The sequence below is a fragment of the Pelobates fuscus genome, chromosome 12, assembly GCF_036172605.1.
Source record: "Pelobates fuscus isolate aPelFus1 chromosome 12, aPelFus1.pri, whole genome shotgun sequence".
In the NCBI taxonomy this organism is placed as follows: Eukaryota; Metazoa; Chordata; class Amphibia; order Anura; family Pelobatidae; genus Pelobates; species Pelobates fuscus.
The window spans coordinates 25336859-25356606 of NC_086328.1; the positions used below are offsets into that span (position 1 = coordinate 25336859).

General features: G+C 46.5%; 1 protein-coding gene across 1 annotated transcript in view; it reads left to right on the forward strand.

The window, feature by feature from the left end:
* Positions 1-17554: 17554 nt before the first annotated feature.
* CDH11 (cadherin 11) overlaps positions 17555-19748 on the forward strand; it is a 118138-nt gene continuing 115944 nt past the window's right edge. The window contains exon 1 of the mRNA XM_063438157.1: positions 17555-18020. The gene's annotated coding sequence lies outside the window, so the exon portion shown is untranslated. The remainder of the gene's footprint in view (positions 18021-19748) is intronic.

Genomic DNA, 19748 nt, shown 5'->3' on the forward strand with positions numbered 1-19748 from the left:
GATTCATTATGAAGCTGCATTCTAAGATAGAGGAGGGAAAGTGTAGCTGCTGCTCATTTGATAAGCAGTCAGTGTCCTTCAAGCAGGTGTCAGGCCTTCAGCGTGTACTCTTCCAACTTCTGCCAGTCCACTTTGGCACTCATATCTGGTGTCACAATAGCGTGCCTTTACAAAGAAAAAAAGTTTTTCACTGTAAGCTAATAGCAGTCAGTGTCCTTCAAGCGGGTGTCAGGCCTTCAGCGTGTACTCTGCCAACCTCTGCCAGTCCACTTTGACACTCATATCTAATGTCACAATAGCGTGCCTTTAAAAAGAAAAAAAGTTTTTCACTGTAAGCTAATAGCAGTCAGTGTCCTTCAAGCGGGTGTCAGGCCTTCAGCGTGTACTCTGCCAACCTCTGCCAGTCCACTTTGCCACTCATATCTAATCAGGGGCGGACTGACCGGTCGGGCACTTTGGACATGGTCCGAGGGCCCGGCCGGGAGGGGGGCCCGCCATCAGTGGGACCGCCCGCCCCTTTAAATGCTGCAGCCGCCTGAGCGCTCTCTTAAGAGCCTCAGGTGGCTGCAGCTTCTCACCTCCCCTCCCCTCCCCTCCCCTGTAGCGAGGCCGAGCTGCTCTCCGGTCCGCGGTGCCGGCCGGAATGATAGGAAGGTGCACACTGTGCACCTTCCTGTCAGTCCGGCCGGGTACAGGAAACAGAAACTCCTGTTCCGCGCGGACCGCATAGCAGCTCGGCCACGCTGCAGTGGAGGGGGTAAAAAGAGGTTGGGAGGGGAGGGGGTAAAAAGAGATTGGGAGGGGAGGGGGGAAAAAGAGATTGGGAGGGGAGGGGAGGGGGTAAAAAGATAGTGGGAGGGGAGGGGGTAAAAAGAGAGTGGGAGGGGAGGGGGTAAAAAAGAGAGTGGGGGGTAAAAAGAGAGTGGGAGGGGGGGTAAAAAGAGAGTGGGGGGGTAAAAAGAGAGTGGGAAGGGGAGTAAAAAGAGAGTGGGAGGGGTTAAAAAGAGAGTGGGAGGGGAGGGGAGGGGGTAAAAAGAGAGTGGGAGGGGAGGGGAGGGGGTAAAAAGAGAGTGGGAGGGGAGGTGGTAAAAAGAGAGTGGGGAGGGTAAAAAGAGAGTGGGAGGGGAGGGTAAAAAGAGAGTGGGGGTAAAAAGAGAGTGGGGGGTAAAAAAGAGAGTGGGAGGGGGGGTAAAAAGAGAGGGGGTAAAAAGAAAGAAGGAGGGGGGGTAAAAAGAGAGTGGGGGGTAAAAAGAGAGTGGGAGGGGGGTAAAAAGAGAGAGGGGGTAAAGAGAGGGAGGGGGTAAAAAGAGGGAGGGGTAAAAAGAGGGAGGGGGAAAGAGAGAGGGGGAAAGAGAGAGGGAGGGGGTAAAAAGAGAGAGGGGGTAAAAAGAGAGAGGGGGTAAAAAGAGAGGGGGTAAAAAGAGAGGGGGGTAAAAAGAGGGAGGGGGTGAAAAGAGGGAGGGGGGTTAGAAGAGAGAGGGAGGGGGGTAAGAAGAGAGGGAGGGGGTAAGAAGAGAGAGAGGGGGGTAAGAAGAGAGGAGTAAGAAGAGAGGGGGGAGAGTAAGAAGAGGGGGAGGGGGGAGTAAGAAGGGGGTAAGAAGAGGGGGAGGGGGGAGTAAAAAGAGGAAGGGGGAGTAAGAAGAGGGGGGAGGGAAGAGTAAGAAGAGGGGGAGGGAGGAGTAAAAAGAGGAAGGGGAAGTAAGAAGAGGGGGGAGCGGGGTAAGAAGAGGGGGGTAAGAAGAGGGGGGAGGGAGGTAAGAAGAGGGGGGAGGGGGTAAGAAGAGGGAGGAGTTAGAAGAGGTGGGAGTAAGAAGAGGGGGAGGGGGGAGTAAGAAGAGGGGGAGGGGGGAGTAAGAAGAGGGGGAGGGGGGAGTAAGAAGGGGGTAAGAAGAGAGTGAGGGGGGAGTAATAAGAGGGTGGGAGTAAGAAGGGGGGTACAAAGAAGGGGAGGGGGGTAAGAAGAGGGGGAGGGCGGAGTAAGAGGAGGGCAATTGCCCCCTCCCCTGTCCGCAGGCACCGTGCGGGCAGCCGGCAGGGGAGGGAGGAAGAGAGGACCCGGGAGCTCAGCCTGCAGCTCCTCTGGGTCCTTCTTGCGCGAGCACAGATCGTTGCCGCGGTTACCACGGCAACGTTACGGCTCTGGCGAGAGTAAACTACGGGCTAGAGTTCACTCTCAACACTGTGACCACCAGGGATTCCTGGTGGTCGCAGTGGTGAGAGTGAACTCTAGCCCCATAAACACACTGCCCCCACACACCATACACATTCACACACTGCCCCCCATACACACACACACCATACACATTTACACACATTGCCTCACACACACACACATACACTGCCCACCCATACACACACAGCCCCCCATACTAACATTGCCACACACATACACAGCCCCCTCATACACACATTGCCCCACACACCCTACACATTCACACACTACACCCACTCACACACACTGAACCTTTCACACACACTGCACCCCTTACACATTGCACCACTGCTCCTATACCCTACTACAGCCTCATATCCCAGCAGACCCCAGGTAAGTTGTTAAACTGTTCTTAAACGGTTTGACTACTTACTCTGGGAGGGGGGCCCGGCCCTCCTGGCACCATAACAACTACACAGTGCAGTAGGTGTTATTGTGCATGGATTATTTCTTTAAATAATCTACAAGTGCCCCAGTAGCCAGCAAGCCAGCCAGCCCACAGGCCACCAGTTAGGCTTACAGCCAGCAAGCCCACAGCCTGCCAACCGCAGCCAGCAAGCCACAGCCTGCCAGCCAGCAAGCCACAGCCAGCAAGCCACAGCCTGCCAGCCGCAGCAAGCAAGCCAACAGCCTGCCAGCCGCAGCCAGCAAGCCCACAGCCTGCCGGCAGTAGCCAGCAAGCCCACAGCCTGCCAGCCGCAGCCGGTAAGCCCACAGCCTTCCAGCAAGCCCACAGACTGCCAGCCAGCAACAGTAATTAAGGTAAGAGGAGTCAACTTGGCCTAGGTATCAGCGAGCTATGTTGTGTTGCTATATTGTGAATAGGAACCAGAGTGTTGGAGAGACCCCCCTCAAGGCCCCATTAGACTCCATTGTAGTCTCTAATGGGACCTGGAGGAACTTCTTTCTAACACACTCTCTTAAGGACACTGAGATAGCCTCTGCTAGAATGCTCCCCCCCCCCCTCCATGGCCCATTAGCCCTCAATTGTAGTCTCTACTGGGGCCTGGAGGCCACTGTTTCCAGCAGGGACACTGAGATGGCCTCTGTTAGAAAGACCCCCTTCCAAGCCTATTAGACTCCATTGTAGTCTCTAATAGGGCCTGGAGGGGATTCTTTCTAACACACTCTCTAAAGGACACTGAGATAGCCTCTGCTAGAAAGACCCCCCTCCATGGCCCATTAGCCCTCAATTGTAGTCTCTACTGGGGCCTTGAAGGGATTATTGCACTTTTGTTCCTTGAGTCTAAAGATTGTGTAGGGTGTGGCTGGAGGCGGTGCATGGAGGCGGGACATGGGTGGTGCTTGCTGCGGAGTATGGGTGGGGCCTGTAAGGGGGCCCTTGATTTATTTTGCCCGGGGGCCCTGAGGGTTCTCAGTCCGCCCCTGTATCTAATGTCACAATAGCGTGCCTTTAAAAAGAAAAAAAGTTTTTCACTGTAAGCTAATAGCAGTCAGTGTCCTTCAAGCGGGTGTCAGGCCTGCAGCGTGTTCTCTGCCAACCTCTGCCAGTCCACTTTGCCACTCATATCTGGTGTCACAATAGCATGCCTTTAAAAATAAAAAAAAGTTTTTCACTGTAAGCTAATAGCAGTCAGTGTCCTTCAAGCGGGTGTCAGGCCTTCAGCGTGTATTCTGCCCTCTGCCAGTCCACTTTGCCACTCATATCTGGTGTCACAATAGCGTGCCTTTCAAAAGAAAAAAAGTTTTTCACTGTAAGCTAATAGCAGTCAGTGTCCTTCAAGCGGGTGTCAGGCCTTCAGCGTGTTCTCTGCCAACCTCTGCCAGTCCACTTTGCCACTCACATCTAATGTCACAATAGCGTGCCTTTAAAAAGAAAAAAAGTTTTTCACTGTAAGCTAATAGCAGTCAGTGTCCTTCAAGCGGGTGTCAGGCCTTCAGCGTGTTCTCTGCCAACCTCTGCCAGTCCACTTTGCCACTCATATCTGGTGTCACAATAGCGTGCCTTTAAAAAGAAAAAAAGTGTTTCACTGTAAGCTAATAGCAGTCAGTGTCCTTCAAGCGGGTGTCACGCCTTCAGCGTGTACTCTGCCAACCTCTGCCACTGCACATTGCCACTCTTATCTGGTGTCGCAATAGATTGCATTTAAAAACCAAAATACTTTTTTCACTGTTATAGATTGAATAGCAGTTAGTTGTCTTTTATCGGGTGTGTCAGGCCTACAGCGTGTACTCTGCCAACCTCTGCCACTGCACTGTGGTTTCACAGTAGCTTGCACGCATATTACCACTAATCCAAAAAAAAATGACAGGCAGAGGCAGGCCACCCCGCAGGGGCCATCGTGGTCGTGGTGCTGTGATTCCCTTTTGCCCTAGAATAATTCCCAGTTTTCAGAGGCCACGTACCCTGAACTTGAAAAGTTCTGAGGACATAGTTGACTGGCTATCACAGGACACCCAATCTTCTACAGCTTCCATTCGGAACCTTGACGCACCATCCTCCTCCAGCTTAGCTTCGGACACCTCTCAAGATACCACTCACCCGCCTGCCGCCACCAGCAACACTAGCACCACAGCCGCTTCACTTTTTCTGTCAGAGGAGTTATTTACACATCAGTTTGAAGAAATGAGTGATGCGCAACCATTATTGCCAGAGGATGTAGATAACAGGGATATGTCTAAGTCAGGCAGCATTACACACATGGACATACTGCTGCTTCCTTTGCTGAGTTGTCAGATACAAGGGAAGCGGTTGATGATGACGATATGTCCATGGATGTCACGTGGGTGCCCGCTCGGCAAGAAGAAGAACAGGGCGAAAGTTCAGATGGGGAGACAGAGAGGAGGAGGAGACGAGTTGGAAGCAGGGGGAGGTCATCGCAAGGAGCTAGTGGCACAGTCAGACAGCATGCATCGGCACCCGGGGTCAGCCCGACAGCACGCCAATCAACGCATGCTGATTCCACCACCAGAATGCCGTCATTGCAGAGCTCAGGAGTGTGGCATTTTTTTTGTGTGTCTGCCTCTGACAACAGCGATGCCATTTGCAACCTGTGCCAAAAGAAACTGAGTCGTGGGAAGTCCAACACCCACCTAGGTACAACTGCTTTGCGTAGGCACATGATCACACATCACAAACACCTATGGGATCAACACATGAGTACAAGCAGCACACAAACTCAAAGCCGCCATCCTCCTCCTGGTCCAGCATCTTCAGCCACATCAACCACTGCTGTCCTCCTTGCCCCCTCTCAACCATCCGCCACTCCGTCTCTCGCCTTGAGCAGTTCCCGCTCATCTGCCCACAGTCAGGTGTCTGTCAAGGACATGTTTGAGCGTAAGAAGCCAATGTCAGAAAGTCACCCCCTTGCCCAGCGTCTGACAGCTGGCTTGTCTGAACTATTAGCCCGCCAGCTTTTACCATACAAGCTGATGGAGTCTGCGGTTATTCAAAAAATTTGTAGCTATTGTAACACCGCAGTGGAAGGTACCCGGACAAAATTTATTTTCACAAAAGGCAATCCCCAACCTGTACTCGATTGTGCAAAAGGAAGTAATAGCATGTCTGGCACACAGTGTTGGGGCAAGGGTCCATCTGACCACTGATACCTGGTCTGCAAAGCATGGTCAGGGCAGGTATATCACCTACACTGCGCATTGGGTAAACCTGCTGACGGCTGCCAAGCATGGGATGCGTGGCTCTGCAGAGGAGTTGGTGACACCGCCATGACTTGCAGGCAGGCCTGCTGCCACCTCCTCTACTCCTCCTACTCCATCCTCTTCCATAACCTCCTCGGCTGAGTCCTCATCTGCTGCTGCGTCTTGCTCTACATCAACGGCACCCCCCCAGCTCCACAGGTACTATTCCACATCCCGGATACGGCAGTGTCACGCCGTCTTGGGTTGACTTGCTTGAAAGCAGAGAGTCACACCGGACAAGCACTCCTGTCCGCCGTGAACGCACAGGTGGAAAAGTGGCTGACTCTGCAGCAACTGGATATCGGCAAAGTGGTTTGTGACAGCGGAACAAATTTGTTGGCGGCATTGAAGTTGGGCAAGTTGACACATGTGCCGTGCATGGCACATGTGTGTAATCTGATCGTACAACGCTTTGTGCAGAAGTACACAGGCTTACAGGACGTCCTGAAGCAGGCCAGGAAGGTGTGTGGCCATTTCAGGCTTTCCTACATGGCCATGGCGCACTTTGCAGATATCCAGTGGTGAAACAACATGCCAGTGAGGCGCTTGATTTGCAACAGCCTGACACATTGGAATTCAAAACTCCTAATTTTCGACCGCCTGCTCCAACAAGAAAAAGCTGTTAATGAATATTTGTATGACCAAGGTGCTAGGACAGCCTCTGGGGAGCTGGGAATTTTTTTGCCACGTTACTGGACGCTCATGCGCAATGCCTGTAGGCTCATGCGTCCTTTTGAGGAGGTGACAAACCTAGTCAGTCGCACCGAAGGCACCATCAGCGACATCATACCATTTGTTTTCTTCCTGGAGCGTTCCCTGTGAAGAGTGCTGGATCAGGCCATAGATGAGCGTGAAGAGGAAGAGGAAGAGTTGTGGTCACCATCTGTAACGGATCGCCTGGCACCCCGACTTGGTACCTCCGTTAATGGATGCTCCTAGTGCTTCCTGAGGACTCCAAGCACTCTGGCAGACACCACAATCACCGAATCCGAGAAACATATGAATCCTCTCAAGCCTCTGAATGCTGTAGACCATTGAATATGAACCATACGAATAGGCTTGTACTCCTAGCAGTCAACTGGAACAGCATGCAATAAATCCTTCCCCCCAATAATGAGACGACACATCCCTTTGAGGGTAAAACAGGAACTCTCGACTGGCTCATCCAGCCTGGCTTTTATTTCCATCTCACACATACAGGCCACACCCAGGGGGAGGCATAAAATAACCAATCCGAGATATGGTACAACCCACACATCCCCTCCCCTTAGCCTGAGAGATAATCCACTTATTATACAGTTTAAAACATAACTTTTACACAATATCTGTAACTTCAAAACCATACATCACATTCACATAAAAATACATATCCACAATCAATCCATTCAGGGGAACAACATATTAAAAAATGGCATGGATCAGACCAGGGGTTCAAAAGTTAGTAAAGTATCTTTTAAAACCCCTAGCTTTCCAGGTTTACAGGGCCTTCTCTGTGCTGGAGAAGTAATTCAATTATCTCCCAGCACAGAGACAGACTCCATTAAGCACATGGGGACACAAAGACAGTAAAACACTTTAAAATACATAAATTCACCTTTTACACATAACACACAGACATTTCACCTATCCCCAGATAGCTGGGATCTGCGCGCACAAAACTACAGAATAGCGCGCAGATCCTACTCACACAGTACAATTGCCATGGAGCTAAAGTCTTTCCCATAGTCTTTAATTATATGAATAGGCTCCATGGTATAGCTATCTGGGGTATCACATTCCCATAAAGTCTGGTCCATAGTCCAAAGGCAAGAGGCGGGCAATCAGCCCCCTCCAAGGACACGTGGCGAGGTCGGTTTCGCCACAATCCCAAAAAGTCCCAATATGTCCATCGATGATTTTAAAAGGGCCAGTAGCAGCAATATAAAGTACAATATGCCCCAAATAACCCAGGGGCCATAGTCAGCAGGTAGGAGGCTAGCAAACAGGCTTCTCCAGGGCCCAGTGGCGAGGTTGGTTTCGCCACACCATCCCCACCAGAAACAGCCTTATCAGCATCGCTTGCTGGACCTGCGGCAACGCTGGAAGAGGATTGTGAGGAAGAGGAGTCAGAGGAGGAATGGGGCCTTGAGGAGGAGGAAGACCAACCACAACAGGCATCCCAGGGTGCTCGTTGTCACCTATCTGGTACCCGTGGTGTTGTACGTGGCTGGGGGGAAGAACATACCTTCATTGAGATCATTGAGGAGGAGGAACGGGAAATGAGTAGCTCGGCATCCAACCTTGTGCAAATGGGGTCTTTCATGCTGTCGTGCCTGTTGAGGGACCCTCGTATAAAAAAGCTGAAGGAGAACGACCTGTACTGGATGTCCATGCTACTAGACCCCCGGTATAAGCAGAAAGTGGCTGAAATGTTACCAAATTACAACAAGTCGGAAAGGATGCAGTATTTGCAAAATAAATTAAAAAGTATGCTTTACACAGCGTATAAGGGTGATGTCACAGCACAACGGGAATCTAACACGACCACGCCGGCAAGGACAGGACGCTTTAAAGACGTGTTGTTGATGGAGGACATGCGGAGCTTTTTAAGTCCTACGCATCGCCACAGCCCTTCGGGATCCACCCTCAGAGAACGACTTGACTGACAGGTAGCAGACTACCTCGCCTTAACTGCAGATATCGACACTCTGAGGAACGATGAATCCCTTGACTACTCGGTGTGCAGGCTTGACCTGTGGCCTGAGCTGTCCCAATTTGTGATAGAACTTCTGGCCTGCCCCGCTTCAAGTGTCCTGTCAGAAAGGACCTTCAGTGCAGCAGGAGGTATTGTCACTGAGAAGAGAAGTCACCTAGGTCAAAAAAGTCTAGATTACCTCACCTTTATTAAGATGAATGAGGGATGGATACTGAAGGGACTGACAGTGGGCGATACATTCGACTAAAAAAGGCCTGATGAGATGAGCTGCCTTGGGCTAAAAATGGTCCACACGCTGCTGTATTTTAGCTCTGAATGCCGGTTGACTTGCGTGACTTATCCGCCACCAACTAGGGTTCAAGCCGCAATGTTTTAGGGCACTTTCTGCCTGGGAAACAAACATCATTTTTTCTGGCCACTGCTATATAGCGGCTGCAACAATAACTCATTTTTCAGGCATGTGTACATCCCTAATTTTGCGGGCCTCTGGTGCTGCACTGTGGCTTCAAAAACCAAACCAAAAAAAGGCACATAACAGGGATTAAACTGATAGGAATAGTACTACTTAACACAGCACTCCTATCTGGTGGCACATTAGATTGCACGCGCAGTGCCCCAAATTTGAAGTAGAAGGACCGATCAAGCATCTTTTTCCATCTCCCGGTTCCTAGCTATGAGAAAGGGTGGCTGTGTGTCTGTGATACATTTAACTTTATATCACCTTATTGACACTTTATCACTCCGGTCTCCATACTCTCTGCCTATACCCATCTATTTAGAAGGAATTTCCTTGCCCCTGGCAATATTATATAATAGGTAATAGTATTACCATTATTACACAATTAGCCACTATAGGGGAATGAGTATAGTATCCCTTTGTTATTTATAAATGATACAATAAAGACTTTTGTCCATTACTCAATTTACTTTAACAAAGGGTACTAACCACGGTATTAGGAAGCATTACTCTGCTTTCCCTTTCTCCCTCTATTATACACCCATGCTCACTAGGATTTGTAGGCACTGGGAGCCCTATAGATGTGTAAGTGGTTGTGGTGGCAGTCCTGGTACTGGGAGCCCTATAGATGTGTAAGTGGATGTGGTGGCAGTCCGGGCACTGGGAGCCCTATAGATGTGTAAGTGCCAGGACAGCCACCACAACCACTTACACATCTGTCTGTTGGGCTCCCAGTGCCCAGACTGCAACCACAACCACTTACACATCTGTAGGGCTCCCAGTCCCCGGACTACCACTACAACCACTTACACATCTATAGGGCTCCCAGTGCCCGGACTGCCACCACAACCACTTACACATCCGTTGGGATCCCAGTGCCCGGACTTCCACCACAACTGCTTACACATATATAGGGCTCCCAGTGCCCGGACTGCCACCACAACCACTTACACATCTATAGGGCTCCCAGTGCCAGGATGCCACCACAACCACTTACACATCTATAGGGATCCCAGTGCCCGGACTGCCACCACAACCACTTACACATCTATAGGGCTCCCAGTGCCAGGATGCCACCACAACCACTTACACATCTATAGGGATCCCTGTGCCAGGACTGCCACCACAACCACTTACACATCTGTCTGTTGGGCTCCCAGTGCCCAGACTGCAACCACAACCACTTACACATCTGTAGGGCTCCCAGTCCCCGGACTGCCACTACAACCACTTACACATCTATAGGGCTCCCAGTGCCCGGACTGCCACCACAACCACTTACACATCCGTTGGGATCCCAGTGCCCGGACTGCCACCACAACCACTTACACATCTATAGGGCTCCCAGTGTCAGGATGCCACCACAACCACTTACACATCTATAGGGCTCCCAGTGCCTGGACTGCTACCACAACCACTTGCACATCTATAGGGCTCCCAGTGCCAGGATTGCCACCACAACCACTTACTAGACATGTGCAATTAATTTAATGGAATTTGGACATTCGGAAATTGTTGAAGTTCGGTAGTTTGGAAGTGCCGAACCGAATGCCATTGGTCCGAATTACTGAAGCACACAAATTTTTTTACTTACCCGAATTTCCAAACCGAACCAAATTTTTTGCCATTGCACATCCCTACTATATGACAGTTGCAGGACAGGAATTCTTGTCTCATATGCTCGCATTAAGGAAGGGACTATGGGATAAATAGTTTAACCCCAAGACAAGTGGAACTGCTCAATATGCTTTCAGTAGCCATACTGTGGCTAGTAGTGCACTATCCATAGCCTTGTTCACAGTGTTGTGAGATTATGGGGTCTGTAGCATTAGAAGTTGGAAGCACTAGGTCAGGTAACTGAGATTTAGAGGGTAAATGTCTTCAAGATTCTGTGGACTGCAACGCCCATGATTCTCAACTAAGTTGAGCCTGAAGCCCCTGCTCCTAAGCCCCTCAAACCTAAGTCTCTGTAATCATTCAGCATGGGACCAATATATATATATAAATATGCAGGGCCGGACTGACCCACTGGGATACTGTGAAATTTCCCAGTGGGCTGGCATACAATTGGGACGCTGCACGGCCACCTAGTGCGTACCGGCCTGCAATTACACAGTAACTGGCAGGAGGGGATGTTTTCCCTCCTGCCGGTCACAGAGTGTAGCGTGGCTGAGCAGGCAGATCGTGGTAGAGGAGCTTCTGTTCCCCTACCCGGTCTGACAGGAAATGCTCACAGAGAGCACATGACTACTTCCTGTCAGACCGGGTAGGGGAACAGAAACTCCTCTACCACAGTCTGCCTGCTCGGCCATGCTACAGCAAAGTACAGGGAGAGGCAGAGGGTGGGGGAATTGGGTAAAAAAATGGGACACATGGGGGATAGGGGGCTATAGGGGCATATGGGGGCTAGGGAGCGGGATATAGGGACACATGGGGTATGGGGAGGGGGATATAGGAACACATGAAGGGCTGGAGGGGTATATAGGGACACATAAAGGGCTGGGAGAGGGTACAGGGACACATAAAGGGCTGCGAGGGGGGTATAGGGACACATGAAGGGATGGGAGGGAGGACTAGTGGGACACATGGAAGCCTGGGAGAGAGGGCTAATAGGACACATGGAGGGCTGGGTGCTAATGGAACACATGGGGGGGCTCATGGGACACATGTGGGAATGCTGCTGAGACACATGAAAGGGCTAATAAGTCATACAGGGCTGGGAGGGGGCTCATGGGATGTATGGAGGGCTGGGATGGTGTATATGGACTAAAGTAGGGCTGAGAGGGAGGGTTAATAGCACACATGGAGGGGCTGGAGGTTAATGAGACACACGGAGGGGCAGGGGAGTAAAAAGACACACAGAGAGTCTGTGGAGAAAAAAATACATGGAGGGGTCTAGGGAGAAAGAGACAGAGGGGCTGAGAAAGACGAACAAAAGACATGCAGATTGACTGGGGAAGAGGAGAATGAGACACACAGAGAAGCTGTGGGGAAAGAGACACATGAAAGGGGCTTAGGGAGAAAGACACAAACAAGGTGCATCTTCACTTGTGTCTACTGCTCTCCCTGTAATTTAGAGTTGACCGGCGAGAGAAAGACTATGTGCTGAAGGGACACGATAGTCACCAGAACTACTACAGTTTAATGTAGTGGTTCTGGTGTCTATAGCCTGTCCCTGTAGGCTGAGCACTGTAAATGCTACCTTTTCAGAGAAAAGGCAGTGTTTACATTGCTGCCTAGTCACTCAGACGGCCACTAGAGCTGCTTCCTAGTCCAGTGCTGCACAGCGTGCAGCACCTATGTTGAGCATCTCCACTCTCTGCATGGAGGCGCTGGACGCTCCCCATAGAGATGCATTGATGCAATGCCTCTCTATGAGGAGATGCTGATTGGTGCAGTGAAGCACAGCGTTTTGCCACACATGCGCAATAGCCTCCCAGTGCTTTCCTAGGGAAATTGAATTGGCATTGACTGTGATCATCCAGTTGTCAGCCAAAGCGTAGAGCACACTCTTATTACTTCAAAATGAGCAAGATAACGTCATTTTCTTACTGCTGTGCAATAGCATACATTCACAATTTCAGTCCAATTACAAAACTTTCCTTAATATGTCCAGATACTGTAGTTGTACTGAAACATGGATTATATGCAAATGCAGTCTGCTTACAACAAATCCGCTCTTTTGTTTATTTTGAAGCCCTATGAGTGATTTCTTTCACGTTTGAGTGATAGTTTTCAGTTTTAAGGGTTTTTTTTTTCCCACTTTTATATCTGCACACTATGATGGCGCGATGCATTATAGGGCTGGTATAGAACATTTTCCAGGGCTGTTTTTTATTCCCAGTCCAGCCCTGTATATCTGACCCCTGCTGATTAAAAAATGTGTTTAAATAAAGTGTCTAATAAATATGTATGGCAGTAATCATCCACAAATATCAAATGACCACAGAGGGGCATTTTCGCTTTAGGGTTTGTAAAGTTATTATTATGGTACGACCTTCCTGTTTTGTAGAAAGAGCATTAGCCATGCCCAGTTCCAGTTATTACCCCAAAATTACCCACGTAATGAAAATTCTAAGCTCCTAAAAAAAGGGGGGAAATAACTAAAATATAAATGAGAGTGACAGAGATTTGGGGAGCAGATTAATAACACTTAGGATGTATGCTAGTGTCCCCTTTCTCCCTGTTTCTTTTACATTTTTTTTTTTACTATCTTACACTCTTTTTTTTCCTATCGAGTTGCTTACAAGTTATTTGTCCTCTCACCTCCATTTATCAGTAATTAAAGGTCAACTAGTCATGCATGGTTGCAAGCTGATTCATGGGAAAGCACTTTTCTGACTGTAGTTTTAAGTTCTTCTAAAGCAAACATTGCACTTAGCTACAGCAGCTAAGCATACTGGGTATTTTGGTGTACGTTGAATGATCCTGACCTTCTGATTTTACTATAGCACTGCCTAGGTGATAGGGCCCAAGGAGTTATATATTGCACTCACACATTACTATATGGGACAGACATAGAAAAACCTTAAATCTTCTTGTTGTGATTTCAAATCAGCATGGATCCGGATGTTACACTAAAAATGAAGTATACAAAAGATGGTGCAGAACATTCTCTAATCCATATGAAAAAAAAATGTATTGCACTTTAACTTATATAAAATATTATCAGCATATCATAGATAACATTAACCAGTCTTCTACATAAATGATATGTCCACACCCTATGCGTTTCACCACTAAGACTCTTCAGTAATTTCCCATAAATAAATATTCAGAATAATACATACAATAAAAACAAAATGTAAACTCCGGTGCAACAGAAAAAAAGCACATAAACATTCTGGAAACATAATTCTTTAAATACCCCTCCCTTCCCATTCGCTGAATCCGACGATATTCGGACAATCGGGATTGCAGTGTGGGTCAGGCTGTGAGCGGCCAAGGACCCTCATTCAGTTTAAACTATTCAAAATGTTTTAACACTGATTGGAGGCACAGTGCCAGAAGACGCTAAGCACTTTAACCCCTTAAGGACACATGACATGTGTGACATGTCATGATTCCCTATTATTCCAGAAGTTTGGTCCTTAAGGGGTTAACCAATTAAATGATGGAATAGTGCCTAGAGTGTCCCTTTAAGTCCTCTCTTTTGCATATACATTATGTATATTCTTAGTATCTCTGTAAATCAAAATGGTAATATGTGTATCCCCCTGAGGATTATCAGTTGCACGTCAGTGGTGAAATCCAATTATATTTGAATGGCTGGATTGCTATAAGTCCCGTGCATAAGGCACCTGTCTGGCATTTTTGGTTCTGGACTGCACTTGTGGATAGGGGTGAGTCAAATATCCAAATGCTATAGGTTCCGTAGTACTGGCACAAGTGGTCTTGGCTTATTTGAGACCTGAACATGAACTAACTAAAAAAAATAAAAATGATACTCAGATTTAATGTGTTCTATTACATCCTCTTTTAATTTGTTTTAATTTGTTTTAATGATTTCTAAGCAGATTTTGCAAATATATTTTTTAACTCACTAATTAAATGTAAACCTGGCCCATAGCCCATTTAATTGGATGCTTATCCATAATGCATTCCTAAGGATAGCAATGAATCCAACATTGTGCCTTAGTATTCCTTTTCCATGAGCATTTCCTATATCTCACACTGATAATATAATAAATTATAATTGCAGAAAGGACAGACAGTGAAGTGCGGCATGGAGATATATTTACAAAAAAAAAAAAGAATCACAAATGGAATAGAAGCAAAATATACACAAAATTAAATTAAAAGAAAAAAAAGTTTAAAATATGTTAGGTAAAACAAAATCTGATTTTTTGAAAAAAAAAGTTGAGAATTTATGCCATTTATGCCTTATGTTGTTCTCCTAATTTAATACACTATGTAGATAGTGCATACACACAATGCAACAAAAATGAGTTAAAAAATGTATAGATCATTGTTTGAGGGTACAAGCACACACATCTCTGACCATGAATGGACTCCACCAAATCAAAAGCCGTCATTTTGGACTATCTAGTTCAGACATCTCAAATTTCGCCTCCAAATGTTGCTGAACTACAACTCCCATAATTCTCTGGCAATCTAATGTGTTCAGTGGATTTTGGCAGTTGAAGAACATCAACATCTGGGTGACCATGGATTGAGGTCCCGGATTTCGCATCATCTTGTGGTTTATGGGATAGGTGACTGGGCTTGCCCAATAAACTAATAGTTTAGATAGTTTGTATTTTGTGTAACCTGTGAAGTGAATTTCTTAATACATTCCATTTTTCCCTAGAACCTAAAATTATACTTCTTGGAATTTTCCCTCACAAATACCTCTCTTGCAGAGAACCACTGCTATGCATGTCATGGTAGCACACACAAGTTCTTTAGAGTGCTCATGGAAATCCCCTCTATCCCCCTCAATTTCGAGAGTACTGGAGCGGTTGGCCAGCAATATAATATATGATGAGATGTCTTATACACTGTCTGGGTCTCTCCAATGGTTTGACAAAATCTGATATCAGTGGTATAAGGTTGTGATTTAATGGTGGTAGGTTATAGCTATGGCCTAGATATCTGCTTGAATGTCTCTGTGGATACTACAGGACAAGATGTTCTAACGCTTTAGTTTTGTTCCTTTAATCAACATTCTCCAATTGTATACTCAGTATCTGTACGTTCATTTTGTTGTACTGTTCTATATATAAAACGCTCAATAAAGATAAAAAAAAATTAAATAATGACACACCTCCTTACTTATGTAAAAAAACTCACCAAGTGTATCTTTAAGAAGAAGGCCACTGTTTGACTTTAGGGGAAAGTATTCTCAAAAAGGAATATAAATTTGACCATGGCTCTAGAGCTTACATTTTCTGTAGTCATAAAATAAAACTGGGTCACCTTCTCCCAAGACGCCCAGAAGACACAACTGGAAGATGTCAAAAGACCAAACGTGCTTGAAGTGAGAAGGATAAGCTGAGGCTCTTATGGGTATGAGCAAGGATAGCCTTTGTGTGTATGTTGCCATATGTTAGAATGAACTTATTTTAATTTGCAGAAATAAATTCATATTTTATTGTGGTAAAGGGGTTCTTGATGGTCATATCATCCTGGAGCCCTACATATTTTGAGATGCCACTACCAAGAGGAGAAAACATCCCCAATGTGAAAAAAAAAGAAATTGTGATAAAAAGGCAGGATATTGCATCTTAAAAAAAAATTAGATTAATATTACTTGGCAATTAATTAGTGGAACCTAAACTAAATTTTGTGTTAATAAATTTGGGGCAAATTTAGAACAAAATATTGTGTTCCCCCTTACTATGAAATATTCTAAATTGCTCATTTTACAGGGTATGAAGCCATTAATTGGGACAAACCAGGCCTCCGATCTGCTTACAGTCTGTAAACAAAAGCATCAAATTTATCAAGAAAACCACCCTGTAGCTACGAAAGCTCTGTGCATTGTATCTTCAGTGCAGCTGGATTCATTGGTAAAAAAAAAATCTCCATTCATGGCAAGACTTGAACTGAAGATTAATCATAGAATAATACCCTTACATCAGGAAACTCATGAAAACGAACAGGACTCCAATACGCCATCCGACATATTCCGATACAGGAGGCCCATCCTCCCTCCCCCTGACCCAAAGAGCTTACACTCTAATTGGATGCAAGCGGAGTAATCGACCAAGATCCCTGGAATCTCTAAACATAAACGGAGAGCGGATTCTCCTTTAGCAAAGCCAGCCCAAAAGATTTGTGTTGAATTTTAAGAGGTGCCTGCAGTGCTCTCACACTTTTAACCCTTTAAGTTCAACGCATAGCCACAAATCGCAAATCTGTGCCATATTTACAGAAATTAAGCAAAATTCAAGACGTAATAATATTTTTTATAAACTTCACAGAAGAAATGGAATTACACATGCTCGGACTAATATAAACTAGAAAAAAACAAACAAACATATTTTACTTCAGAGTGAAATATTTTTTAAATATCAATGAAACACTTCACTTTAAAAAAAAAACAATAAAAAAAAACTCCAACAAATATTCCATTATATAGCATTACTGTTTAGTGACCCAGCAGTGTTAAGCCACTAGCCCAGATATTTAAGTTGTCTATTGATCTGTGCACAGAGTCCTTAACCTCTACACCCTATCCTGGCACTAGCTGCAAATTCTCAGTCTCCTCAACCTCCCACCGATCTTGAACTCAGCACTTACAGTTTATTTGTCAGCCCCCACCCCATCATCTTCCCCCCTGTATCAACCCCTCCAAATGAATGAATAATTTATGCAAATCTAAATCCCCTTTGGTCTTAATGAAAGCAAAACAAGATATCCCACGCACAGCTCATCCCTTTTAGAACCCTGTCTCCCTCAAGATTCCATAGAATCCCCCACATCAGGATTTCCTCACTGGGGGTGCTGTGTATTCCCCCACCCCTCATCCTGGTACTACCTTCTACCACCCCCTCCTTCACCCATATGCTCCCATTGCTGCACAATCTGCTTTGCATCAATCCAAGTATTTGCCTGATCAGATAGAGAGAGTCCAAGATACTGTCTCACAGCTCTGTCATCAGCAAGGCAGACACAGAAGAGGCTGGGGTCACTAGTGATGGACAACACTCCTCTTCTTCACAAGTCAGGAGAGAGGCTGTGAGACCCCTGCCTCTCGCAATTATTCATGTGATTCTGTTCTCACTGCCCCCCTCTCCTTCCCTCCATCAGCAGCTTGCTCTCAGCCCTTGCCTGCCCCCCCTCTCCCTCTCTCTCTCTCTTTCTCTCTCTCCCTCTCAGTCTCTCCTCTGTTGCATTCCTTGCCAGAAGCTCCCAGTTCCTCTCGGATCTTGTTTTGCTGGGTTGGAGTGTACAGGACTTTAAGATGCTGTTGGATCCTCTATAACGTTTCCATGTGACAGTTCTTTTTTCTGTTTAATATTCTTCTTGCAAGAGCTGAAGATTCCACCCAGGTAAGGACACCAGCTTCCCTTGCACCCTGAAGGGATTTCTGTCTGTCTCCCTGTCTCATTGCATTTTTTTCCTTGTCTTCTTGGTTATTTTGAGAGTTGAGTGGTTCTTCAGGATGCCACCCTGGACCTTGGACCACTGGAAGCTCCTTGGAGAAGGAGGTGGGGAAAGGTATCCACTTCTAGAGGAACTTGGGATCTAGGTACTCCATGGACCTCTTTTTTTTGCTTGTCCACTCAGCAATTGCTTAGCAGCAGTGAGAGCCACAGTGGAGCTATACAAGCCCAATTCCCACTTCCCCCAGAGGAAGGATTACATGGATGGGGTGTTCTGGCTGCTAGTATTTGGCTTTCTGGTTTATGTGAGAGTAACAAACCTTGGCTTCCTATATTTTTCTGGTTCATCTTTCATAATTATTTTTCCCTTTATAATATGTCGATGTGGTCACAGTTCTCATTTTGGGGAACCCTTAACTCTGGGTAACACTGCGTCTGATGGAGATGACATGATTAAAACACAAAATAATAATGCATCCATGCAGAGGAAGAGGTGCCTGGGGGAGATAACCAGGAGCACATAAAGCCGGTTCTCGTTGCAATGATCGCTTCCTTAACCCTTTCTGTGCCGGGAGGCATACCAGGGAACATGCCCTCGGGGTTTGTGGTACCCATAGTGGGACTGGGTTGTTTTTTTCACCCTGTACTGGAGGGGTTTTTCCATATGCATGTCAGAGTCATAGCCAATGCTGTACTGGGCACTCCGGCAGAGAAAGGGTTAACGTCCCTGGGTATCGAATGAGATGTGAAGACGTGGGAGGCAAACTCCCTGTGCTGGACATGAAGTGGTTAACCAGGTGATCATCAGGCTTCTGCTGCATGCACACTTATTCTATAGTAAAGGGATCCCATCCTAAGCCTGGTTAGTACCGAAAGGGTTCATCATATGTTTTTAATATTTCTTGATTCTTTTTTTTGGAGGGGGGGGGGGCTGGTGGGGGGCGAAGGAGGGATGAAAGTGGGTGGCAGGTAGCCAGAAAAAAACACAAGCTTTTATTCCCTATGAGTACTTTGCAACCTCCCTTGGTAGTTAGAGGGTTAACTGCCTAAAAGAGTCCTTTAGTGAGACATTGTAGCTAATCCTTTGGCCATGTAAAGGTCTCGCTACGGATCCAGATCTCTTCCATCCGTTGTCTTGTGTAATATGTTTAATATTTTATAGCAAGAACACGTCCTGTAGCTAAGAAGCATCCTTAGGGTATCATTATTAAAAAAAAAAAAAAAAAATCCTGCTTGTAATAGATTGGGGGAAAGGGGGGAAGGGGGGGAAGGGGGGGAGAAAGGGATGACCCACTTCTAAAAACCCTTTCATTACCAAAACGTTTTTTTTTTTTTTTTTTTTTGCATTTTGATTCTCAGCTTCTCTTAACCTTTTCAGTGCCAGTCCTATGTAGCAAACACTCCTGTGAATAAGTATGTTAGGTGTTAAATCACCATACATTACTAGTATTCATTGTTTCATATTGTAGCAATATTTTTAGAAACAAAACTGACAAACTAACAAACAGACAAACAAAAAAAAAAAAGCAAAAATGTTTCATTTGTTTCCTGCTATACTCTGAGGTTTTAGGTGAAAAAAACAAACCAGGCAGATCCCGTGTGCATGTGTGTGATCCTGTGTTTATATGTTTTATATGTAGTCTAGCAGAATGGGTATTTCTGTCACTGATCATA